This window comes from Symphalangus syndactylus, chromosome 1 (genome assembly GCF_028878055.3).
Source record: "Symphalangus syndactylus isolate Jambi chromosome 1, NHGRI_mSymSyn1-v2.1_pri, whole genome shotgun sequence".
Classification (NCBI taxonomy): Eukaryota; Metazoa; Chordata; class Mammalia; order Primates; family Hylobatidae; genus Symphalangus; species Symphalangus syndactylus.
The window spans coordinates 151,008,598-151,036,530 of NC_072423.2; the positions used below are offsets into that span (position 1 = coordinate 151,008,598).

General features: G+C 44.1%; 1 protein-coding gene across 12 annotated transcripts in view; it reads right to left on the bottom strand.

Annotated features, from left to right (window-relative positions):
* The window catches only part of MSRA (methionine sulfoxide reductase A), a 376,185-nt gene that overhangs the window by 262,003 nt on the left and 86,249 nt on the right, over window positions 1–27,933 (bottom strand). Inside the window, exon 3 of one of the 12 annotated variants that reach the window (XM_055288723.2) lies at window positions 10,856–10,963. The exons of the other annotated variants lie outside the window; for them this stretch is intronic. The gene's annotated coding sequence lies outside the window, so the exon portion shown is untranslated. The remainder of the gene's footprint in view (window positions 1–10,855; window positions 10,964–27,933) is intronic. 12 annotated transcript variants of the gene reach the window in all.

Here is a 27,933-nt window from a genome sequence, read left to right on the forward strand (position 1 = left end):
TTTTACAGATAATTTAATTGATAACATTCTGAGTTCATTCTCCCCTGCTACTTGAGAAACCAAAAGTTCCAAAACTTCTAAAGTAGCCTGTCACCAACCCCAACACCACTACCATACCCATCCACCCACCTCATACCCAGGGTGAGACTGTCCTGGCTCTCCAGAGTGAAGCTGTCATCACGGCTGCTCAAACACCTTTGACCTTACCAGCCCCGGGTGTCATTTGCTACCTGAGGGTCCATCCTGTGCCCACACGGTCTTGGGTACCTTGTGCACTGGACACAGACGTTTTATGCCCAGACTCTGAAATCACTGCCAGGTTCAAATCCCAGCTATTCCATGGACCAGGCCAGTTTGCTTGGCTTGTCTGTGCCTCGATTTCCTCCTCAGTAAAAGAGAGGTGATAAGGTAACTGCTCACAGAGTTATTTAACATGTTTTAAAACTGAGAATGGTGTTTGACACATATCAAGCATTTATTTGTCAGCAAGCTTTTCACCCCCGCTGCAATCCTGAGGACTCTGCAATGCCTCCAATTTGCAGATGGGGAAACTGAGACTCAGATTCCAGCTACAATGTCCATGTGTATACTCTCCCACTTACAAGACTACGTGTCCTGATTTGGGGGTTAGGACGTAGCCTCGGTCTACAGAGACATTAAGGTTTTTTCATTTTATCAGGAAATTGAAGCCACCTGGGCACAGACTGACACTCATTTCCTGACAGGTGACCCAGGTACGAACATGCTTCTGTCCCCTCTCCCCACCCAGCCTGGTCTTAGCCCCCTTGCCTGTCTTCAGTCTCCATTTATCAGGAAGCCATTAGAAATCAATTATCTAAAATTTTGTTTGAATGCAGTTCAAAAGATCTGTTCTGGCCTAAGCTTGGGTTTTTAATTGGAAACCCAGTTTTTTGGTTTTTGTTGTTCTTGTTGTTGTTGTTGTTTTAAAAAAAAGAATAGAAGCACTTAAGCCAGACAAAGTAGCTATATTGTTGGAGAGCAGAGTGGTTGTTCTTATTAAGCTTAATGTAAAACAAAGGCATTATATTGTAATATTAACTCTAATTAGAAGCCAGCAGCTCAAAACATATAAAGCAAAAAGAAGGCCAGCTGTATTCTTCTAAGAGCTGATCTTCTCAACCTAGGCCGTACATTAGAATAACCTGGGGAGCCTTTTTAAAATATTAACACCTGGACTTCACTCTCCAAGAGTCTGATTTAATTGGTTTAGGATGCAGCCCAGACATCAGTACAGTTTTTTGTTTTGTTTTTCACTCCGTCGCCCAGGCTGGAGTGGCATGATCGCAGTTCACTGCAACCTCCACCTCCCAGGTTCAAGCGATTCTTTTGCCTCAGCCTCCCGAGTAGCTGGGATTACAGGCGTCCGCGACAACAGCAGGCTAATTTTTGTATTTTTAGTAAAGACAGGGTTTGACTATGTTGGTCAGGCTGGTCTCGAACTCCTGACCTCGTGATCCACCACTTAGGCCTCCCAAAGTGCTGGGATTACAGGCATGAGCCACTGCTCAGGGGGATTTTTAAGTGCAGCCCAGGGTTGAGGATGACTATTCTACAGGGAAAGGAAACTAACATTTTTTAAAGTCCTTCTACGCCCTAGGCATTATACTCTGCTTTCAAATACAGTATATTATTAACTGTAAGCATAAAAAGTCTATTAGGATTTGGGTGCAAGTATGTAATCCCAAGAGTTTTCCCATTGTCTGTGACACTGGGTTGCTTATTAAATATTTAATTTTTTCTCTGGCCTATTGAGGAGTTGTACAGAGGAAGGAAGGGGTCAAAACCAGCACAGCCTAAAACTTCTAAAAAGCTCAGGAAGCCAACAAGGGCCATTCCTTTGCACCAAACAGCATTAGCCTGGAGAAACCCAGCCAGCAGCCAAGGAAAGGGATCTGCTGCCAAAATACATGACAGCCCCAGGCCATATGCAGCCTATGGAGGGATTTTTCACCTAGGAACGATTTACAGGAAATTTAACAGGAACATTTTCATCAAGAAACGAGGTCAGGATGGATAAGACTAGGATTACATTAAACTATGAATGGCAATCGTTCAGGACTGGTGAGAATGATACTTGCTGACACCTTAGACTTTTCTCTTTACGTCCAGTTAAAAGTACTATTCTGTGATAAAAGGCTAGCTGTACAAGTATGCGGTTTTAAAAAGAAAGGCAGGATTTATTAACAGGAGAACAGAAAACAAAAAATTAAGAAAAGGACCTAAAGAGTCAAGTACAAGATAAGACAGGCTAAGAGAATTTCTTCTTACATTTCCACGGGTGGGCCCAGCGTTATTACTGTCCCTTGTGGGTTCAGAATATGGAGGCAGAAAGGCTGGTTCTAGGTGACACGTAGCATGTTCAGCTGTGGGTTAGCAACAGCCGACAATCCCAACTGGGGCAAAGGGCGGAGGGGCCACACTGGTCTGTGCCCTTGTCTGCCACACCAGCATCCGGTGTCCATCTGGGTAGGGCCCATGGCCCCCTTGGAGGGTTTTACCCCAGCCACCCTCCCCTTTGACCACGCCTCTGGCTGCCAGGTTATCCTTCCTTCACTCTTATCGATAAATAGACGGTCCTTTGATCTCGGCCGTCATTACGGTGCAGTAGAATTGTTTCCACCCAAGGCCACACTGATTTCACACTTCATCTTGCACCTTGCAGATATGTGCTGGCTTTATCTGGTTTTCTAGCGTGCGGCAGAAACAGGAATTTTTGTCTACAAAGGTGCAAGGTGTGATGCCCTCCCAAGGTGAAGGGTAGAATGGCTAGCTGATGTCAGTGAGCAACGGCCTCCGGGCAGATGAAATGGGCCAAGCACTGGCAGCTGCATAACAGGGTGCGCCAGTCCACACACTGGCCTCATTTCCTTCTCATAGCAGCCCTTAAGGTGGGTGCCGTTTACGAAGAGAAGACAATGGAAGGTGACCAGCCACCATGAGGTGCCTACCCTACATTCTCAGCACACCTTCTCCGAATCCTACAGCGTGGTCTGAGTCAGTGGCGGCTGCTATAACGAACTGCCACAGATTGGGTGGCTTATGAACACCACAAGTGTATTTGTCATAGTTCTGAGGCTGGAAGTCCAAGATCAAGGTGCCAGCATGCTCAGGCTCTGGTGCAAGCCCGCTTCTGGACTGCAGTCAACCTCCCACTGTGTCCTCCCACGGTGCAAAGAGGTCCCTTTCAGGCAGGCACTAAGGCTCTTGGTCCCATTCATGAAGGTTGCACTCTCATGACAAATCACCTCCCAGAGTCCCCTCTCCAAATACTAACCTAGGAATCTGTGGGCTAGAACTTCAACCTAGGAATTTGGAGGGATGCAAACTTTAAGACCACAGCAGGCCCCATGATACTCCATGAACCTACCCTTACACATGACTATCGTGGCTGAGGGGGTGAAGGCTCCAGTGAGTTCTCCCACCTATGACCTGTGTGGCCTTGGGCAAGCCACTTCCCCTCTGTGACCCTTGGTTTCCCCACCTACAAATGGGAATGGGTTCAGTGCCTACCTCTTAGGGAATCATGAGCACTAAATGAGATGGTATAGTAAGGCACAGAGCTACAGGTTTCCCCTGTGCCACAGTTTGACAGGCCCCCTGGACCCCTGTGGTAGCCCCCACTGACGGCCGCCAGTCCTCAACCCGTCACCTGCCCCACTCAATAGGGGGTGCTCATCAATGCCATCAGAACAGGCACCCCCAGAAATCAGAGGCTTTGAATTAAAGGAGAAGCACAGTTGGCACTCAATGGAGGTTAAACACCCTTCGTGGCAGCTGTCAGGTTCTGGTGAGAATCTTTTTCTGGGCTACAGATGGCCAGACTCCCATTTCATCCTCCCATGGTACAAGGAGAGAAAGAGACAACTCTGGAGTCCCTTTTATAAGGCCACCAATACCATTCATGAAGGGTCTGACCACTCACCAGACTCCCAAAGCCTTGATTCTGCAAGGAACCTGTCCAAAATAAAAATAATTAAGAGCCTTGGCTCAGAGCGGCAGGAATAACTCCAGCACTGTTCCACCGCAAACCACTTCCGTGTCTCAGTCCCAACTCCATCACTTTGTTTATTCTCTCAAATCACCTCCCATCGGAAGTCCTCTGGCCCTGCTTCAAAGTGTCACAGGCTGTGTCTCACAGAATCTAGGACACAAGGGAAGCGAGGGACGGCGTCCTGTGGGCGCCTGCTGCAAGCCGCGCTCCGCACAGTACCATGCAGTGCCCTCTCCTGTTCAGACCTCCCGACCACCCTGTAACAAGTGGGCAAAACACGTGGTGCATTCCCATTTTAAAGACAAAGTGTCAGAGGCGGGGAGAGATGGGGTCACTTGCCCAGGGCCCATGGCTATCAGGAGTGGGGCAGGATTCACGAAGGTCCCATTCCAAAGCTGAAGGGGCCTTGGAGAGCCACAGTCCTGTTCCATCGCTGCCCAGACGCAGACACTGAGACCCGCAGAAACTCAGCCTGGCTTCAGCTCTGCCCCCAGATGCAGAACCCAGGTCTCCTGCATTCTCTCCAGCACACCACATTCTCACTTCATCCGCGCCTCTTCTTACCAAAAAGGACTTTCAGTGGAGATTGTATAAAAGGACGCAAAGGAGGCGCTCCTAAGAGACCAAAGCATTTCCCAAAATTGTTTTCTAGAAGAACAACTTTATTTTTTTCTTCTCCTTCACACCAACTGGTTCAAGCTGCATAAAACCTGCCCTACTTAGCGCTTCTGCGGAAGGTTGGGCCTTTGCACATGGTAAATCAAATTCAGCAGTGCTTGAGGACTCATCACCCAAGTACGTAATGAAGATAATCCATCAGCACTGCAGCAACTTTACTGGGCCATTCCTGCCCAAGGAAATAGCCAAAACAGCCAGGGGCTGGGGAGAAAGCCACCAGGAATTAAATGGGGAAACAGATGATATTTAATTATATAAATATTCTCAGCAATGCTCAGAGGAATAGAATTATTGGCTTGTTGGGAAGCCCCTCATTGAACCAGGCAGCAAAGGAGATTTATACCACAGAGTTCATGTTCTCATTAGAATTCACACAGACCGTATTTAGAAAGTGGATGTCTGGAAGCTTGATGATATTGTGTGTTCATAATCTGACACTGTAATACAGTGGCTTTAAAAAGAGAAGAGGAGGCTCTCCTCTTATTCACTTGATATTTACATTTTATTAGTGTTATTATTTGGCATAATTACAAAGAACTAGCAATGTTAATTAATGCTGCAGTAATGCAGTCATAATTACTTCCAGTTATTCTAGAACATAAGTGAATTTATAAATTTATTTATTTGGAACTTAAGTGAATTCTTGGATTCACGTTTTTTAAAAATGAAATCTCGGCCAGGTACGGCGCTCATGCCTGTAATCCCAGCACTTTGGGAGGCCAAGGGGTGTGGATCACGAGGTCAAGAGTTCAAGACCTGCCTGGCCAAGATGGTGAAACCCTGTCTCCACTAAAAATACAAAAATTAGCCGGGTGTGGTGGCAGTCGCCTGTAATCCCTGCTACTCGAGAGGCTGAGGCAGAATCGCTTGAACCTGGGTGGCAGAGGTTGCAGTGAGAATAGGACCTTCCTGCTAAATTCATGAAATGGAAAAAATGAAATTGTTTTAAGGATGTGCCATGGATTCATCCTATCTATATAGATTTTTTTTTTTTTTTTTTTTTTTTTTTTTTTTTTTTTTGGAGACGGAATCTTGCTCTCTTGCCCAGGCTGGAGTGCAGTGGCACAATCTCGGCTCACTGCAACTTCTGCCTCCTGGGTTCAACCGATTCTCTTGCCTCAGCCTCCCAAGTAGCTGGGACTACAGGCGCCCACCACCATGCCCAGCTAAATTTTGTATTTTTAGTAGAGAAGGAGTTTAACTGTGTTAGCCAGGATGGTCTTGATCTCCTGACCTCGTGATCCACCCACTTCGGCCTCCCAAACTGCTGAGCAGGTGTGAGCCACTGTGCCCGGCCCCATCCTATCTATATTTCTAATCACCTGTTCGGGCTGTATGATATCATTTTTAACCCACTTCCACTGTAATGAAGCTGAATTAAGTGGCCCGAGGGAAATTTCACATGGACTTCTTTGCACATCTTCAATTGACAAAGTGCAAAGAATAAAAAGAAGAAAAGCACTTGATCTCAACACCCTGCTAAGAATTATATAGACCACTTTTCTAAAGGGTTTTTTAAAGATTTCATGTTATAAAAGTATCTTCATGGGGAAAACCAAAGGAAACTTTGTAAGCGTTTTCTTCCTAACTTAACAGTCAAAATTCCAGTAAGAATTAATAATCCAAAATTAGGCATGTATCTCAAAAACATAAAAACCTATAGGAACCGCTTAAATGGGTTAGATATTTAGAGATTGTTTTCTATCACTGTACCTCTTCATGACATATGGTACACCCACCATTTAAATCTAAACAGCATGTTAAGATTTTTGCTGGAAATGAAGACTTCTAAGAGATAAAGCCAATCAAATTCTCCCTTACAAGAGGCAACCCCCTCCTCTCTCCCCACTGCAATACACAAAAAATTTACTTTACTAGAAAGCTTTGTAAAGTGCTTTGACAGAGATGTTATCCTGCAACAAATTTCAATAAATTGAAAGAAATGTTGTTCTTTAACTGTATTCTATATTGAGTAAAAGACTGTACTTCTATGCACTTTTCTAAAAGGAAAAAGCATCACAAAGCTCCAGAAATAAGAGGTAAGCTCAAATATCCTGGTTTCCTCTCACTCTCCAACCTCAGCCTCTCCCAATTCTGGAGCTACTGCTGACATATTAACAATTCCTGAATGTCTACCACCAGCCCAGAGAGCACTCCTGATCTTCTCTCTTGATAGTAACTGCAAACTCAACCCCTCCAGATCTGCACATGCCACTCTCCACTCCCCACCGTGTTCTGTCCCCTCTGTCAATGGATGGCCTCACGCAGGTGCCCAGGCAGGAAATGCAGCTGCAACGCTCCCCAAGCCTCACATCTGACCAATCACAAATTCCTACGGACAGTATTTTTAGATTCCCCTGTAATCCACTCACTTCTCACCATTCTTACTACCACTACCTTGGCCTGTCTGCAGCAATCCATCATCTGGTATCTGGTAATGTGCCTGCACCTCTCTCATCCATCCTCTTTGATACGGTGAGAGTGATCTTCCGAAAATCTAAATCAGATCATGCCATTTCATCCCTAAAACCCTCCAATGGCTATTGGTGAAATACAAATCAAAATTACAATGAGATAACATTTCACACGCAGTAGGGTGGCTATAATCAACAGCAAGTGTTGGAGAGGATGTGGAAAACTGGAATCTTCTGCAGGTGGGACTGTAAAATAGTGCACCTACTTTAGAAAACAGTGTGGAAGTTCCTCAAAATGTTAAACGCAGAGTCACCATATGACCCAGCAGTTCCATTCCTAGACATATACCTAACAGAAAGGAAAATGTGTCTACACACACACACACAAAAACTGTACATAAATATTCACAGCACCATTATTCACAATAGACAAAAAGTAGAAACAACCCAAACGTCCGTCAGCCGATGAATACATAAAATGTGGTGTCTCCATAGAACTATGGATTCATCCATGCAATAGAAGATGACCAGTAATCAAAGGGACTGAAGCACTGATGCATGCTATAACACAAATGAGCCCCAAAAACTTATGCTAGTGAAAGAAGCCAACAGGCCACATATTATCTGATTCCACCTACATAAAGTATCCAAAATCGACAAATCTATAGACAGAGAAAGTAGATTAGTGTGCCAATGGCTGGGGGAGTGTTGGGAAGAAGTCAGGAATGTCTGTTCACAGGTATGGGGCCTCTTTTTGAGGTAATGGAAACGTTTTAAAATTGACTGTGGTGATGGTTGCACAACTGTGTGACTGCAGTTCATACCCGTTTGCTATGGTCTGAATGTTTACATCCTCTTGAAGTCCAGATGGTGACATCTTTCCTCACGATGTGATAGTATTAGGAGGTGGAGCCTTGGGGGGTATTAGTCAGTTGCGAGGATGGGGCCCTGAAGAATGGGATTAGTGCCCTTACAAAAGAGGCCCTTCCAGCATATAAGGACACAGTAAGATGGTGCCATCTATGAAGCAGAAGTGGGCCCTCATCAGACACCAAATCTGCTGGCTCCTTGATCTTGGACTGTCCACCTCCAGAACTGTGAGTAATATATCTCTGTTGCATATAAGCCACCCAGTATATGGTATTCTGTCATAGTAGCCCAATGGAATAAGACACCATTGAACTGTACACATTAAATAGATGAATTGTACGGTATGTGAGTTATATGTCAATACAGCTGTTATTAAAAGATAGAAGGATGGAGAGAGGGAAGGGAGGAGAGAGACAGGGAGATGGGGAGAGAGAGAAAGAAAAAGAGGGTGGGCAGAGAGAGGGGGAGAAAGACCTATCAACAAATGCATTGTGTGAACCTTCTTTGGGTCCTGATTTGAACAAAGTATAAATGAGGGAAATTTGACTCTGACTCTCATATTTGATATTAAAGAACTATTATTATTATCATTATTTTAGAATGAAAAAAACCTATGAGAACTTTCACTGGACCTTACAAAGTTGGAAGCCCTAACATTGCCTACAGAGCCCTAGTATCGCAGCCCCACTCCAGCCACCTCCCACTATCCCAGGCCCTCCTCATGCATCCCAATCCCCAGAACTTGCTTCTGCCACAGTAATCTTTTTTTAAAAAATTCTTTGAAAATGTCATGCTATTTTAGTTTCCCAAATTAACTGAGATATCAACCAGACCAACCAATGATTATATTTGAGAAGACTAAGGCCCTCAAATCACACCATTAGACAGTGAGAGAATTGGAAGCAGAACCTAGGTTTCCTGAATCTCAGTACAAGTCCACTGCTAGTGTCTTCTTTTAACACTTAAACTCAAATACCATACATCAAGGGGGTGATAACGAGATCTTTACCACCATGAATTTCCTTTAAAAAATGTAATCCCATTAGAAACTATGTAAAATGGTTTATTTCCAGGAATACAGGCAGCATGATACTGGAGGATGAATACATAGGTAAACTAGAGTCAGACAGAATTGGGTTTAAATTTCTAATCTACGATGTATTCACCACACGGCCTTGTGAAAGCCACTTGGCATCCTGAGCCTGTCTCCTCCTGGTAATATGGGGATGAAGAAGAATGGAGACGATTTAAATAAAAACACAGCACAGTGCCAAGCACATAGTAGGTCTTCATAAATGACAGGTATTGTTACAAGCTCCCATGTTACTTTACTTACCATGGAAAGTCTATTTTGATTATAGACTTGACTAAGTAAAGAATCTAATTTCTAAAGAATGAAGCTAAAAAAAAAAAAGAATGAAGCTTATCGATACAGAACCAGAAGGAAATAAGTACAACTGCATGACTGGAAAAATTCTATTCCATCACCACTGGTCAACAGAAGTGAATCTGCATTCACATTTCTCTGGTGGGGGCAATGGAGGAAGAATATGCTTATCTTGCAGAAACTATTTCCCAGAGGCCATCCTAGCACCACGTCTCTATGTGTCCACAGGAAAAGAGGAGATTAATTTCTGAGACACTTAGTTTTATTTACTTATTTGTTATTTCGAAAAATGTCAAACCTACAGAAACAAACAATATATAGCATTGAACACTGATAACTGTTCACCTACATTCACCAAGAATTAACATCTTCTCAAATCCTCTCTCTCTCATACACACACACGCTTTCCTTTTACCAAACTATCCAAAACTGGGCTTAAGACCTTGTGAAATTTCACCCTAGGTAATCCAATACGAATCTCTCAAGAATAAACACTCTCTCCTATCCAGCCACACCTTTAAAAAAGGGAAAGTTGATTCAATACCATCATCCAACATACAGTCCATATTCACATTTCCCCGATTGTCTCAAAAATGTCCTTTATAGCCATTTTGTTTGTTTCAATATGGAATCCAACCAAGTTTCATTCATTGCAATTGGCTGTTATTTCTGCTTCGTCTCCCTAACCTGAAAGAGTTCCTGCACTTAGCTCTGTACTTCATGACATTCTCCTTGGCAGCATCGAAGCCACTCTTCCCAGGGGCGTCAGGTATCCCTCCTACCCCATCACATCAGGACTCCCACCATTAGTGACACCAAACCTGACCACTTCATTAAGGTCACGGCCAACCTCTCCATTGCAAAAGCACAGAGAATACTGTGCTAACATCAACAACCTCTCACCCAGTAATTTTCACATCCATCCATCCAGTTGATTACATTAAAGTTATAACAAGACGAATTTCTAATTCTCTAACTCCTTCCATATTTGTTATCTGGCATTTTCCTACAAAGCAGAGCTTTCCCCTCCCTGCCCCTGCCCAACTCTCATCACTGTGGACTCATATGGGTTTTTTTTAATGTACTTATAATACATGATCATTAATATTCTTTTTTGATGTTCCAAACATCCCGAGTTTGACTAGTGAGAGACCCTGTCAGCCAGTGTCCTGGCAAGCCCTCAGCTTTCCCTCTATGGAGAGCATTCCTTGCTTTTGGTGCAATAAAGGATCTGAGGCTCACCATTTCTCTCATGGTTTCTTCTAGTGGAAAGAGAAATTCAGAAACTAAGATCTGGGCATGAGAGATGCCCATAATGGCTGGGATGGCACAGCTTCTACGCTCGAGTCGATACAACTAGAACAGTGAGAGAGAGAGAGTGTGTGTGTGTGTGTGTGTATTGGGATGGAACAGCTTCTAGGCTCTTGAGTTGATACAACCAGAACAGTGAGAGAGAGAGTGTGTGTGTATTTTAACATGAGTTCATACTGATACTTTCAACTCAAATCCAGTACCTCACATTCCTCATACTTATGTCTCCTTCCACAGTGAAAATGTTGGTGTCCAACACATCAATTCACTTAGTTGCTCATTTACTCTCTCCTAAATAAACACAAAATAGGTTCAGAATGTCATCAATATCCCTACCGACACAAGCCTACTTAGAAAAGTTCAGTATTTCTTTATCCTTACTGTCATCATTAGACTATATGTGGTGTCGGCATAACTTTTTAAATCTAGGACACCGGCAAGCTTACAATAAAAATTTTTTAATGATTCTGTTAATCATAAAATAAGCTTGTTCTCTTAAAATGCAAATGCAAGGTAAAACCTATATATATATATATATATAATACATACACACATCTATCAAACTATTAAAAATTAGCTTTCCCATTAAATTTTACTGTACCGTGGTATTTAAAGAGGTAATGGTAAGCTTCTATAAATCAATATTAAAGAACATGTAAAAACTATACTTCCTTTTTCCACTAAAACAATAGATCACTATTTCCAAGAAAAAAAAATTAAAATCTTTTTCAATACACATGTGATTTTCTTTAAATGATCTTCAAACAATTGATGTATTTGATCTATACTTCAACATTACTTCACAAGAAAAAAGTACAATTGTTTCATTTAAAATGGAAATTTATTGTTCCTATAAAACACAAATGTGGCTGGGCGCAGTGGTTCACACCTGTGATCCCAGCACTTTGGGAGGCCGAGGTGGGCGGATCACGAGGTCAGGTGATCAAGACCATCCTGGCTAACACGGTGAAATCCCATCTCTACTAAAAATACAAAAAATTAGTTGGGTGTGGTGGCGGGTGCCTGTAGTCCCAGCTACTCAGGAGGCTGAGGCAGGAGAATGGCATGAACCTGGAAGGCAGAGCTTGCAGTGAGCCGAGAATGTGCCACTGCACTCCAGCCTGGGCAACAGAGCAACACTCAGTCTCAAAAAAAAAAAAAAAAAAAGAAAAGAAAAGAAAACCACAAATGTGTCCTTGAGGTTTCCATCTTACTGAAGCAGTGAAGCCGATTTGGGTGCTACCTTATTGGGTGGTCACCCCTGCCATAACCTTGGTAAGAACCATAAGTATTTTTGATGGCTACTCTTCTGCAAGGTTTTCAAGCACGCGTGTCCACCACACTGATTTAGTGACGGCATTTGACAATTTCCCATCCCTCAACAACATCAGGCCTTTGCCACCTTTGCATTCCACTTTCAAGAAATATACAATCTATATTATGGGTTAAGTATACCAGACTATTATTTCCTCTTCTCCACTGCTATCTATGATGGTACAGATTCCTGAAGCCAAGAACACACTGGTTTTGATTTAAACTTTGACCACAAGGCATTGAATATCCACATGAAAATTGTCAAATTCTGTCAAATACACCATTATGTTTATTTCTATATAATGTTAAATATTTGGATAATTTTTAATTAGTGATATCAGAGAGAGAGAGAGGGAATCCTAAAGCCTGGATCCTAAATAAAAGGATTGAAATTAAGAATACGAGATTTGAAAACCAACTGCATGTTCTAGTTCTAGAATTTTTTTCTAAAGCTGTTGCACGGCTTCCTCCTGGAATATATTTCATAACGTAATAGCAACACTTCATTATGAAGTGGGCAACATGGAAGAGCAGCCAATATACTTCATGGGCTTCTCAGACGGTGGGCAACACCCTCACCTGTGCTACCACTGCTGTCACTTTGGGAAGTGACCAATGTGAATATCCCTAACTGCCACCAAAGAAAGATCAGTATATCTCTACCTCACCCATTGACCCTATGCCACTGTCGGTCTTAAAATGGAAAAAAAGAAGCTAGAAAGCTGTGCTGAAGAAAGACACTGGTGTGGGCATTCTCCTCCGAGAATAAAGACAACCAAATGTGAGGGAGTAAAAATAGGTCGGGTGGACCAGCAGGGAAAAGGAAGAAAGTATGCAGCAGGCATGTTAGAGGGAGACAGGATGAGTCATCAGGAGGGAAAGGAAGGTGGAAGGCATGAGGGAAAGAACAATTAACTGGAAGAAAGACAGGTGCCTTATTTCCCCACCTCATGCCTCATCCACATGCTCCCACCAGACAACGGTCGAGCCAGGCCAACTTCTCAGCCATCTGCTGTCTATCCTTAATAAGCTTCACTTATTTCACTTTTGTAATTGTGGTGACAGACACCTCACATTAAATTTACCATTGTAACCATTTCTAAGTGTACCGCTCAGTAGTGGTTAAGTACGTTCACATTGATGTATGATCAATCTCCAGCACTTTTTCGTCTTGCAAAACTGAAACTCTGCATCCTTTAAACAGCAGCTCTTCATCCCCTCTTCTCCTCAGCCCCTGGAAATCACCGTTCTACTTTCTGTCTCTATGAATTTGACTACTCTAGGAACCTCACTCAACTCAGTGGAATTACATAGTATTTGTCTCTGTGGGTGGCTTATTTCTCATAGCATCAGGTCCTCAAGGTTCATCCCTGTTGTAGCAAGTGACAGAATTTCCTTCCTTTTTAAGGCTGAATACTATTCCATTGCACAGACAGACCACGTTCTGTCTACCTATTCACCTGTCGATGGGCACGTGGAGCTATTGTGAATACTGCTGCTGTGAACGTGAAGTGTGCTTTACTCATTTTTAACAACTTCCTTCAGAATGGGCAGCACTTCCTCTTTCTTCATATGATTTTTTGGGGGAAAAAAAGTACTTGTGTATTGAGCAAGAGATCCACAGAGTCTAAAAAAATGAAGAGAAATACTTGTTTCACTAATTCCCCAATCCACCTAGATACCCAAGACCTGATTTAGCTGAGGCTTCTAAATATCCATCCTGAAATCAGCCTTTCCTGGGGCCCTTAATCGCCTTGTGATTCAGATCCAGTGACTCATCTTCCTGCCACGGACACAAAGAATGGACAAAAAGAAACTGACACACACTAGCTCTCGGTCTTAAAAATACCTCTTTATTACACATCCCCTCTGAGTCATAAAAACAAACTCCTTCTCTAGTAGATTTTACATTGGACATATTTATACTTTTATGACTCAATCCAATTTTATTTATATATACATACGTATACATGTGTATATATATGTTTTTAGATACACACATATACATATATTTGCACACAGAGAGTTTTGTTCTCTGTCTATACTTTTCAAGCTGAAGTCCAATTTGCTGATTTTTCAAGGGGATTTTCCACTGCAATACACACACAAACATATGCTCACAACTACGTGTGATAAATTTGCCTGTGCAGTTAAGGGAGCCATGTTTCAGAGTGGAGGTGTGTGCACATTGAAATAAGAAACTATTTTAGAAGCACCCCCAGTTTTCTTTTGAATAAAACAGACACAATAAATTGGCCGTCATAAACCAAGGAAATAAGGGTCAGGTGGTGAGACACTGACATTCTAAAACTGTGCTAAACATTTCAAGTCACTTAAAAAGGCCAGGTAACCTTTTAAATGACCTTGGCCTTTACTAAAGGGTGGAGACATGGCCTTCTCATCAAGTGACACATGCAGATAAGAAATAAGATTGGCAGGTTCATCTTCCCAGTCTAAATAATCTCACCACTGCTTTCCTTCAAAGATTCTAAATTTCAGCCAAACTTGTGCCTTGACCCAACCCAAGCACTCAACGCCCTTTCTCCTGTTAGAATGTTCCCTTTGTTTGTTTTGTTTTGTTTTGTTTTGTTTTTGAGACAGAGTCTCACTCTGTCACCCAGGCTGGAGTGCAGTGGTGCAATCTGGGCTCACTGCAAGCTCCGCCTCCCGGGTTCACACCATTCTCCTGGCTCAGCCTCCCGAGTAGCTGGCACTACAGGCGCCCGCCACCATGCCCGGCTAATTTTTTATTTTTTGTATTTTTAGTACAGACGGGGTTTCACTGTGTTAGCCAGGATGGTCTCGATCTCCTGACCTCATGATGCGCCCGCCTCAGCCTCCCAAAGTGCTGGGATTACAGGAATAAGCCACCACGCCCGGCCTGCTAAAATGTTCTCTATTTCCAGTCCCTTCCTCTCTAAATACTTTCCACTGACTAAGCTTCCTCCAGGAAGCCCTTCTTCTTCTTCTTTTTTTTTTTTTTTTTTAAGACAGAGTCTCGCTCTGTCACCCAGGCTGGAGTGCAGTGGCGTAATCTTGGCTCACTGCACGTCCCCAGGTGGGTGAAGCTCCTGGTGAGCTCGGCTCACCTCCACCTCCCCAGGAAGGCCTTCTTGATACCCTCCCACAGGTACGCATGGATTCTCCCTCCCCTAACCTCCTCCTTTACAGATCCCAACTAGATAGAGGGTATGTTGTGAATTATCAACATGCCTCAACCCCACCACCCCCATCACTGCCCACCTGACACACACATGCACGCACCAGCCTGGGCTCCATAAAATCAACACCACCAGTGGTGTCCAGGCAGCGACACGGGTCTGTCCACGCTACACCTTACTGATACATAAAATGAGAGATCCTTGTCGTGCTTCCCACTCCACAGGTTCAAGGGCAGCAGAAACGATGCTGGAAAGGGATGCGACTCGGCAGTGCAGGGAAGAGACATGCAGGAGCTGAAGAGAAAAGGCTGTGCTTTTAAATCCCGCACACTTTTCACACAATGGCTTCAGAACACGGGAGACAACAGGCCGGGTGTTTTCATATAAGTCAAATTACTGAGTCAGACGGAAAAACAAACTCACAGATAACTGTCAATCAAACTAGTCCATAATTGCTATCTGAGGCTGCTTTTTTTTGTTTGTTTCTGTAGATTTGAGGTCACATATTAACACATTAATTGGCATTTTGGTCATAATTATTGTGTAGTAAGCTGTTGATTACATGGTTGCATTTTGAAATTTTTAATTGGTTTCAATTGATAAGAGGTAATTTGTTTGGGGATGATGTTTAGAGTTATGTATTTAATATCACTGAATAGATAATATAGCGTAGCAATAGTAAACAATGACTATGGTAATTATCATCGAAGTGCACATATTTGTACAAATATGACAGACTGATTTTCTCTCTCAAGTTGTGTTGGTCTCTGCTCAGAGCCGGTGCCCTGTGTCACTTTATTCATAGATGTAATTAGCAGCATCTCTCTCACCCACTTCCTTCAATTTGAAAAGAGCCGAGAAGGTAGGACAAAGGACATCCTAGAAGCCACAAGGCGCTGTACTTTTCCCTCACTGCAGATTACCCGCTTAGAACTTCTCTGCATGTTCAGTCAACTCTCGGCATTCCTGTAGTTTCAACTGAACCTTTTTATTAAAGTGTTCCTGGGTCATTAGGATACTTTTTCCCCAACCCAACAGAGCAACTGCAATCCCAGTGTGAGAAAGCCACCCTTGGTGGTTTAACTAAATTCAGTAGGAAAAAACAGCACTTACCATCAACTATTTGTAAATTGACAGATAAAGTTGGCCCAAAAACAAACAAAAAAAAAAAAACCACCTCACTGTTTGTAAAAGCTGCTCTAACAACAACAAAAATTCCTACTCACAAGAAATAGCATGAACATTATGGGCTCCATTTTAAAAGTTCTGCCTCTTTGTCATCAACAAAGTTGCTGTGTTACAGACTGAGGCTTCCCTTGTGGCCTGGGACCCTGTCACCATCAACCAGTCGGTCCCAGAAATACACAGAACATCCCAGAGAGGGATAGGGCAAGAGCAGACAGCAGCCTGGGGCCCCCTACTCGTGGGTGCTGAAGAGGTTATTCCTGTGCCTCAAATGCCCCTGCCCTAACCTTCTCTCTGCCTCCGCTTCCCCCCTCTGGCCACAGGGTAGGAATTCAAAGGCAGCCACACCACCAGAAGAAAGAAATGACTCCGTTAACTGGTGCCATCCCATCTTTCTCTCTCAGCCTCTCCAGAACAGAGGAAAGGGTGGGCTGCCCCCTCCCCAGCACCCAGCCCTCAGAATAAAGCACACAACACTGGCACTGGCTCGCCAGGACACCCAAAACTGGGACTCACCTCACAAGATCAAAGTAAAACAGATAGACCAACATGAGTCAATTTCTAGATTAATAAACCTAAAGACTGGGGCAAGGGAACACAACTGGGCAGATACAGAGGGAGCTGTAGAAAACCGAGGGGTTAATTTATATGAAAAGGTAGTCAGGCTTGGAGATAACAGTATCATCTGAAAAGCAAGAAGACAAAACTAAAATACGGTTTGTTTCATCTTATTCTAAAACGTATTTTACAGTATTTGCTAAACTTCTAGAGAAATGTAAAATAGCTTATTGTCTTGCATATATGGAAATCCAATTTTTTGTGGAGTGAAAGTTCAGTTGATAGAAGGGCATGTTGGCAGCCTTAAGTGACACAGGCTGCACAAACATAATCTCATTTGGGCCTCACAACAGTCCTGGCATAGGTAAGAGGACGGGTGTTCTCGTTCCATTTTAGAGATGTGGAAACTGAGGCTGAATGATCTGCCAGGAGCCACACTCCTAGGACTTGATGGTGCCCACCGTGGCACTACTGACGGGGAGCTCAGGGCGGTGGCCTACAGCACAAATATATTGTCCCATGTGCCACAAAGTAGTGCTTCTCAAATATTAGTCATTTCCATACCACCTTTATGGTTTCTGCCAACTGTGCTATTATTTACATATTTCATGGAAACCACTATATGTATATGCATTTATTTTCCAAAGAGAACTCCATACCACCACCACAAACGGACAGGCTGTGACTGTCCACAGACAGAAGGCAGACACACAATTAATACAGTGAATACCAAACAATGTTATTAAAACGTTAGCCTGCCCAATGTTTCCCTTCTCTCTCTGCAAAAAGGGGAAACTGGCAAGTATCAAGAGGTGGCAATGTAAGTCGTGGTAAGTTAAGACCTTCTCCCTTCAATCAGCACAGGCACTGGAGGGGCGTGGGCAGGGAGGGCAGCAGGACAGAAGTTGGATAAAATATTTATCAGCCGGCCACACTGGCTCACGCCTGTAATCCCAGCACTTTGGGAGGCCGAGGCGTGTGGATCACCTGAGGTCAGCAGTTTGAGACCAGCCTGGCCAACATAGTGAAACCCCATCTCTACTAAAAATAGAAAAACTTAGCTGGGCATGGTGGTGGGCACCTGTAATCCCAGACACTTGGGAGGCTGAAGCAGGAGAATTGCTTGAACCCAGGAGGCGGAAGTTGCAGTGAGCCGACATTGTGCCACTGCACTCCAGCCCAGGCGACAAGAGCGAAACTCCGTCTAAAAAAAAAAAAAAGTTAGCCAGGTGTGGTGGCATGTGCCTGTAATCCCAGCTACTTGGGAGGCTGAGGCAAGACCATCACTTGAACCTGGGAGGCAGAGGTTACAGTGAGCCAAGATTGCACCATTGCACTACAGCCCGGGCAAGAGTGAGACTCTGTCTCAAAATAAATAAATAAATAAATTTACCATCGACAAACACACTCGCCAGATCCTCTACCCCTCACTCGGACTCATCGGAGTTGTCCTACCTTCTCCAATTCTGCATGTCTTTAATTACTTCTCAACAAATTATGATTTTTTTTTTTTTAAGACAGGGTCTCATTGTTTTTTTTTTTTTTTTTTTTTTGAGACGGGGTCTCACTCTGTCACCCAGGATAGAGTGCAGTAATCACATCTTGGCACATTGTAGCCTTGACCTCCTGGGTTCAAGCAATCCTCCTGCCTTGGCCTCCCAAAATGATTACTTGTTAAATATAACTAAATTCCCCCTTTTTTTTTTTTAAGATGAAGTCTCACTCTCTTGCCCAGGCTGAAGTGCAGTGGTGCGATCTCAGTTCACTGCAACCTCTGCCTCCCAGGTTCAAGAGATTCTCCTGTCTCAGACTCCCAAGCCACTGGGACTACAGATGTGCACCACCATGCCTGGCTAATTTTTGTATTTTTAGTAGAGATGGGGTTTCATCGTGTTGGCCAGGCTGGTCTGGAACTCTTGACCTCAAGTGATCTGCCTGCCTCAGCCTCCAAACTGCTGGGATTACAGGCATGAGCCACTGTGCCTGGCCTAAATTCCTACTCCTAATTTTAAAAACAACATTTTCCCTTTCTCATAAAAAAAAAAAAAAAGAAAAACTCTTCAGCCCTGACCTAAAAATTAAAACAGCGTGCATTATATGAATATTATCTGTAACTCTTATTTAAAAAGATATCCCCTTTCCGGCTGCAGAGCCGAGAGGAGCCCTTTCTGCCCACTGCCTCCGAGTGCTCGCTGTGCCAGGCTGGGGTCTGACGTCAGCCCCACGGCTGTGCCCGCAATGGAGTCGCTTTGGACTGTGGCCAAGTGCACAGGTACTGGCAGCAACACCTCAAAGCAGGGAGACTCGCTTCCCTTTCCGGTCCCTCTCAAGTCATTTTGCCTCTCTTTGGTGTTTTGCATCAAAGTCTGAGGAACACGGTTGTTGTGGTCCGGGGTCTCTGCACTGCTTAGAGTCGAAGGGCAGCAAACTCGCTGAAGTGACAGTCCAGAGAAACGGTGCCCTGCTCATCTTGTCTCCCAGCCCCTGGCACATGGGGGGTGCCCAAGATGCTAGGAGAATGCAGGAATCCTGCAGGCAGCATCAGCTTCCCTGCCTGTGAGCTGGTGGCTGAGGACCCTTCTCTTTACAGCCTTTCCATGCAGACGGCCATGCCAAGAGCAGTGCCGGCCGTCAAGAGGTGGTCGACTGTCACCAGTACAGCCCCTGTGGCCCCTGCCTCCTGTTCTCATGCCCCATGTGATCCCTTCCACCCTGTACACAGTTGGTCTGCATGACCCATAGGACAGACAATGTGTCACTTCCCAGGCAGGGTTATAAAGACACTGTGACTTTCACTCACTCCTGGACCATTTCACCCTGGGGGAAGTCAGCCGCCACATTGTGAGGACATGAGGGCAGCGGTGGTGAGGCCTACGTGGTGAAGGTCTGGGGCCTCCTGCCAACAGCTGATGACTGAGCTGCTGCGGAAGCTCACCCTCCACACCCGACTGCACACTCCCTAGGCTCAGTGGCCAGCCCCTTTGCTGGGGTCAGAGCCACATTCCCATCTTTCTCCAAGATGGATCGCCGGTTCCTCGAATCCAACACATGCAACACTGAGCACGTCACACCCTCCAGGCCTGCTCCTTCTCATCTACTCTGGCTCAAAACTGAGGACCCCCTCAGACCCTCTCTCCCACTCGCCCCACACCCAGGCAGCACCAGGCCCTGAGGGCATTCTGCTCTCTGTGTCCCTTACATTTGTCACCTGATTTCCACTCTCACTGCAACCCGACCTCATCTGCATTGGTAATGGCCACCTCGCCTCTGCCGGTGACCCAACAAGCCCCAGCTGGCGTCCCAGCTTCCAGAAACCATCCACCACACGTCTGTGAGTAGCTTTTTAAAGAACAGTGTGAATGTGCCAAGACTCTACTTTAAAACTTTCAATGGCTCCCTTTTGACAGTGGGTTTTGCAATCCTTTCAGCAAGCCCTTCCGTCTCCTTTCAGCCTGATCGCTATGTCCAGCATCTGCTCCAGTCCAGGGCTCCTAACAAGGATCAGACCAGCACCATGCCCAGAAAGTGTGATTTCATCAGTAAGCAGCAGTACTTTTTTTAAATAACACCTTCATTGAGATGTAATTCACATACCATACAACTGACCCATTTAAAGTATACAATCCGATGGCTTTTAGTCTATTCAGAAAGTTGTACAACCGCCACCACATTCCATTTTAGAACCTTTTCGTCACCCCCAAAATACCCCTGTACGTACATCCAGCCACTCCTCGTTTCCTCAAAACCCCCAGCCCTCGGCCCTCAGCAGCCACTCACCCGCTTCCGGTGTCTGTGGATTTCAGGCAGCAGCTGTTTTACCCACAGTTGTCTACTGATGCGAGACCATCCCAAGGGGAGAACCTCTGGCCAGACGAGACCTCACCCTGCTTTTAGAGTTTCACCCTTCTGGGCATGCCTTTTATTTCTGTGTTTAAAATTCTCCCCACACTGCGAAGTACACTTCAAATACAACCTCCTCCATTAAACCTTCACTCTCTCTTCTCTTCCTCAGTTTACTCTAACATCACCCAAATAGCTAGGGGGAAAAAAACCCAAAGCAAATATGGGTTCTTCCTTTATGATCGCACCATTCTTTGCTGCTCTAGGGTTATGTACTCATGCTTGTTTTGTTCTGGTCCAGAACACACACTCCTGGACAGCAGGAACCATTTCTAACTCACCTCTGAATCTGCAGTGACTACAGCGCAGTGTCTTGCATGTAGTAGGTACTGAAAATATATACTCCAAATACGTAAATATATGCCTGTTTACAAATTTTCTCCACTGTTACAGATTTCAAATTGGAGGACACGCTCCCCTCGTCTCCACCCATACCAAATACTCATTTTTTTTCCCTTAATAGTAATGATGAAACAATGATATTGAATAAGCTTTCAAGTTACAATGCCAAAATCATTACACATACACGCATGCAGATGCGGGTGTACGTATATCTGTCTGTGTATGCGTGTAATTTTTAAATTTTCACCACAGTGAGCCAGGACAGTTATAATAAGCCATGTATAATTATTAATCCACCATCATTTGGGAGGCACCATTTCTTACACATTTCAGGGAAACCACTTGCCAAGAATAATTTTTATATTGAAGGATTTTGAAAGTGAACAGGCCACATGGTCACATCATCAGAATGTATAAACATCAAAAGTACAAGAAGGCCACCCGCCCTGTGGATGGAGTGCTCACAAACACGCCTCTTCAGAGGATGCCTGCTTGTGGGGCCGGGCAGTATAAAGTGAATTATGCAGGCGGCAAGCAACCTAAAAAATCAGATAGTACACTCTTCAGGCTAACACACAGGCTTAATCAATAATCGAGATGCTGCCTTAACATGGATTAAACACACTTGAAAATCATATACGGTCATTTCACAAAGAGCCTTATCTAACCGAAATGTCTTATTCCATCCTTTATCAGTTGGTCTTTCTTTTCGAATGCAAAGCTATTCTTTGTATGAATTATTTTATTCCTATTGTTTGTCTTAAGGAAGGAAGAGCTGATCCCCACACAGAACAGGTGCTCCCATCGGACAGTTCTCGCCTTACACTGCATAGGCCATGCCTGTCCCTGGAGTTTGACTCAGCTCCGCCAGTGAAAAATTAGACTTCATTTCAGTATGCTAATAGCAATCTCTCCAAAACAATGTAATCAAGACCTCATGTGCACCTATAATTTCATCCTTGACATAAGCCTGACAGCTATTTATTGTCTGAAAGGAAAAGCAGGCAGAGGCAGGAGGAGGGGAAAGGAGACTCCTACATGCCCCCTCCCCCAAAACGAGCCCAGCAGCTTTATGTTTGAAGGCAGAGTCTTTGCAAAGTCCAAAAAAATGGCAATAATCATGGGGTTTACATGTGTCTTGTCTTAAGCAATCAAGGCACAGAGTTAACAGAGAAGCACAGTCAGATGTGCCAATCCCCCAACTGCCCACCTCTGATGAGCCAGCTGTGAGCCGCAATTGTCACATTATAATTTAGGCAAAGAGAAAAAAAAAGGCATCAGAATACACACTGGATCAACATAATTATTCACAGCAGGATGCTGCAGAATTAATTTAGCCAATCAGAATTATACTTGGGGGTTGGGCACATTGCAGACATCAAGGAGAAAAAGCAGGGAAAGGCAAGGGGGAGGAGGGGGGGAAGCGCTGTTTTCAACACCTTACTGGTATTTGGATAATCTGATCTTGAATATATTTTGAATACATGTACGTGCAATGTTGGTTCTTTTTCATCTATTTACAAACACCTATACAACACTCATGGCGTGCCAGTCACCAGTCTAAGCGCTTCACAAATATTAACTTAGGTCATCCTCATGGACTCTGAGGTAGGTGCTACTATTACCCTGGTTTTAGGTAGTGAAACTCAGAGAGGTTCAAAAACTTGCCAAGGTCACACAGCTGGGAGGTGGCAGAGCCAAACACTGAACCCAGGCAGACTGGCTCCAGAGGCTATTAACAAGCATGGTTTAACAGTTCTCGTTCCTAAACAAAGCCATTAGCAATATGAAGACACACCACGACTAGCGATGTGCACCTAACCTCGAACATGGTACCGCCAGCCCTCACCACTCCTATGTTCCTTTAACCTGACTCTCCTAAAGATGGTGGCGATCCGGCCCTGCTAAATCCGGTCACTATACTATAGGGTTGTTCACTTCCCTGTCTGGGTATTGTTACCACCAGACTTCACAAATGGGAAAAGCAAGCCACCATTCCACCAGCCTCGCAGGGCTCTGTGATTCACCACAAAACATCCTCAACTGGGGTAGCGTCTTGGTCTCCCCTGCTTCTTGACACGGTCTTCCTACAGAAAAGCAGCAGACAAGAATCTAGAAAATCAATGAGAAAGAAAGAGAAAGTGGGCTGCTCCAAAAATAAGAGTAAGAATAAGGTTTGAGGAAGAATTACAGGTCACACTACAACAACTTTTTGCCTGGATATGTATCTGAAGAGTCAGGTTTGCAATGACACAAAATGGTGCTTGCCCTTCCCATGGGCACAGGGTGATTGGAAACGAAAGCGGCCCTCTTGCTTGGAATTCTGTCATGAGGGTAGGTATCAGAGGAGCCAGAATGAGCCCTGATTTCCTTGCAAAAGTTAGACTTCAGCTTGCATTTGCTGCTTCTGGTAACGGGGAAAATGACAGGGAGCGACCCGGGGTTTTATGTCTGGCAGTAATGTTTGATCTACGCCATTGTCGATGAGAACTGTGATTTAATCCATAAGGATATAGAGCCTCGTGATGAAAGGGGAATAACGACAAATCCTGATTAACAATTGCTGCGACACTAAAGCAGGTTACCATAGTAACAGGGCTGAAATTATACAACAAACTGGGATGCCATACCAGGCAAATTACTCCGTGAAGGGACCCTTTTCTGAAAGCATTTGGCTTTCTGTGTTCTCTTAAAATTAAGATGCCAGCATTTTACTTTCAACGGGTATTGGCCTCCTCCTCTTTTTTCTAAACACTCCCTCTTCACTTGGTCTCGGGTGATGTGAGGGATAAGTACATGTGCACAGGAAACACAGCAAACAATTAAGCACATTTCGGCTCCTCTTTCCCTGTGAGAGAAGAGGACAAACCAAAACGATGGTGCACGGAATCCTCCTTTCATCTCATTCTTTGGATAAAAATCATGCTTAATTCTTTCATGGAGGGAACTGGGGAAGTCAAAGCATGCCCCAGTGAAATCTTCTACTTCTTACTGCATGTAACAAAGTTCTCTGGATTTACGGGAAAATGGAGCAAAATAAAGGATCAGGGTGGGAATTGGGAAAGGCAAGGTGTTTTCTTTGTTCTGAAGAATGCTTAATTTTTAATTAGAATTTTTGGAAATAAAAACATGGTTTAAAATATTATTCTCTAATATTTACTCAAAATAATTTCAAAAACTAGGCAATAAGTGAATCTGCACTGGAAAACATCACTTTAAAACTATTATGGCTATTATCACAACTGACTGTGGCAGTTCCTTCACAAAATAGATCTTATGAACTAGTCCAGGAAATATCTACTACAATTAAGCATCATACTCAATGTCTTCTTTCAATTGCAGAGGACATTAAAAACAAACAGAAATCAGAGTTCTAAATAACCTCCTTAAAGAGACTAAAGATTGGAAGGAAAGTTAAAGAAATTTAGACACTGCAGATATTTAATATTCCTCCTTCCAGGAGACGGGAAAAAATCAGAGCTTCACCTTTGTCAGAAATGCTACAGCTCTGGCAACCACATTTCCCTAGAGATTGATCCATGGCTTTCCATTTAAATCACTGAAGGGCAGTGCAACCTAGAGGACAGAACACAGATTTAGAAGCAGAAGCCCTCAGGTGCCATCTCCATCACTTGCCAGCTCTAAGACCTCACTCCAGACAGCTAGTCCTCTGGGTCTTGGTTTTCTCTCCTGGAAAATGGGAATCCTATTACCTACCTTATTGGCCTAGAGAAGTTTCTGAGATAACTAGGAAAACACTGTACGTAAGGGCCAGGTGCGGTGGCTCATGCCTGTAATCCCAGCAGTTTGGGAGGCCAAGGTGGGCGGATCACCTGAGGTCGGGAGTTCGAGACCAGCCTGACCAACATGGAGAAACCCCGGCTCTACTGAAAATACAAAATTAGCTAGGCGTGGTGGCACAGGCCTGTAATCCCAGCCACTCGGGAGTCTGAGGCAGGAGAATCGCTTGAACGCAGGAAGCGGAGGTTGTGGTGAACCAAGATCGCACCATTGCACTCCAGACTGGGCAACAAGAGCAATACTCCGTCTCAAAAAAAAAAAAAATCCTGAAAATTGGGAAAGCATTGATTGTTAAACAACTGCTAAATCTCGTGATCCAGTCATCAACATTGACTGAGTGCCTACTATCAGCTAGGCATAACGCAACCACAGGAATCCTAGAACCCCATTTTCACCTGGCAAAAACCCTGCTGCCAAGTTTTGTCTCTAGCAAATTCTTTTTTTTTTTTTTCTTTTTTTTTTTTTTTTTTATTATACTTTAGGGTTTTAGGGTACATGTGCACAATGTGCAGGTTTGTTACATATGTATCCATGTGCCATGTTGATTTCCTGTACCCATTAACTCGTCATTTAGCATTAGGTATATCTCCTAATGCTGTCCCTCCCCCCTCCCCCAACCCCACAACAGTCCCTGGAGTGTGATGTTCCCCTTCCTGTGTCCATGAGTTCTCATTGTTCAATTCCCACCTATGAGTGAGAACATGCGGTGTTTGGTTTTTTGTCCTTGTGATAGTTTACTGAGAATGATGTTTTCCAGTTTCATCCATGTCCCTACAAAGGACACGAACTCATCATTTTTTATGGCTGCATAGTATTCCATGGTGTATATGTGCCACATTTTCTAAGGTAGCAAATTCTTATTGGCATTTTATGCCAGGTCAAAACAAGAAAGCAAACTAAATTAAAAAAAAAAAAAAAAAGCAGGCATTTGTCAAGGGGTGAGCTCCTTCACTCGGGCCCCATTTATCTGTGCATCTTTCAGAGGTCTACAACGGCGTTGACTGCATTAAAATTAGTATACAAATTATGTGCACAGCAGAAGTCAGAAGGCTGGGATGCGACGCCATGCATGCTTAGCTCTAAGGCTTCTGTGTGTTCTCGGAGTGTGTTTCTTTGTCTCTGCCATAACTATCTCCGCACTTCCAATAGTTAGATGAAGTGGGAGGGGAGATGGCTGGGCCTGTGTGGGTGACAATGTATGTCTTCTGCATTGGAGTGGGTTTTCCTTTCTGGTGCCAGGCTCCTTGGGTTCAAACCTCAACTCATCCTTGATCAGTTGTGTGCTATCACACAAGTCATGGAAACTTCTCTAGGTCTGCTTCCTCACCTCTGAAATGGGGGAATGGCAGTTGCACGGGCCTCCCGAGGACGGTGTGAGGATTCTAAGGCATGAAGGGCAAGGCACACAGAACCAGGCCTGGCACAGGGTAAGCACTCAGTATTACGTCCACTCCCATTTCTGTGGGTGTTCAAAACCCAGGGTCTAGGCTGGTGGCCAGTGGACGACAGATGGATTTCTTTTGGTGAGTGCAGGGTTTGTTAGATTTGAGAGCCATTGGACAGAACAGGCCCTCTACAACTCACTGCATCTGCCCATCACCTCTTCTTATGTTACACCATTACCTGCGCACCCCCAAAAACGACTTCCGTTTGCCTGCCTTGCATATATTCATCTTTAGGTGTATGGCTCGTTTTGTCTGTCTCTCACTCTGAGTCCTTGATTTTTTTTTATTACTGTGAAGTCTCCCTGTGTGTCTGTTCTGTGATCTTTCTCTTTCCTTCTCTTTTTCATCCTCAACCACTCGTTTCTATTTTTAGCCATTAGATAGATTTATGTCCCTGCTCTTATTTTTTTAAAGCAAAGTAGAATATACTTCTCTCTTAAAGGAATTAAGTTTCTTTTTACTCAGTTGATCTTGACTCATTTTTCCTGTGCACTGGTAACTTCTGATAGAAAATGTGCTCTCTCCATCCCTGCTGAAGAAAAACCCAAATTATAAAATAGAAAAACTGAGAAATTATGCGTATTACACAACAGTTCATGTAGAGGTTGTATGTTTGTTCACCTGCTTGTAGTATCAGGCCCTTGGTATGCTAAAACGTGAATTTATTATAGACCATCAAATTCCAAATCTGGTAGATCAAGGTAAAGCTAAACATTTATGGCAAATGCCTGAAATGTGAAAATGAATCAAAAATAAAAAATAGGAAATCTTTGTAAAGCTATGCAAATGATGGGGTTCAGGACATGCTACCCCAAAGTATGGCACTTTGGCATTCAAGAAAGCAGCAGAGGCCGGGCGCGGTGGCTCACGCTTGTAATCCCACCACTTTGGGAGGCCGAGGCGGGTGGATCACGAGGTCAGGAAATCGAGACCACGGTGAAATCCCGTCTCTACTAAAAATATAAAAAATTAGCCGGGCGTGGTGGCGGGCACCTGTAGTCCCAGCTACTCGGAGAGGCTGAGGCAGGAGAATGGCGTGAACCCGGGAGGCGGAGCTTGCAGTGAGCCGAGATCGCGCCACTGCACTCCAGCCTGGGCGACAGAGCGAGACTCTGACTCAAAAAAAAAAAAGAAAGCAGCAGAAGCAGGAAGGCTACTCTGTGCCCTTTTCCTGCTCTTCTCCCCTGTGGCAGGTCATAACATTCTCATTGGTGAAATGCCCTCCTTATACCTGGAGGAAGGAACAACCTCATTTATGAATACAGAGGGACATAGAGAAGAATCAGAACCAACAGGTCTTGCTGAGTGTCCCTCTGTTTATCACCATTAACTCACTCCCCCTTTGTCTAATCACACCACACTTCTCCACATCTGTCCTCTCTTCATCAAACCTAAGCAGACAATACACGGGTTTCCCTGTTTCCCTCGGTCTTCATTTCGGAAGGGTCCCGTGTCGCAGAAAACTTACATCAGATAAATGCGTATACTTTATTCCTGTTCATCTGTCTTTTGCTATAGATGCCTCAGCCACGAACCTAGCGACGGGTAAGAAGAG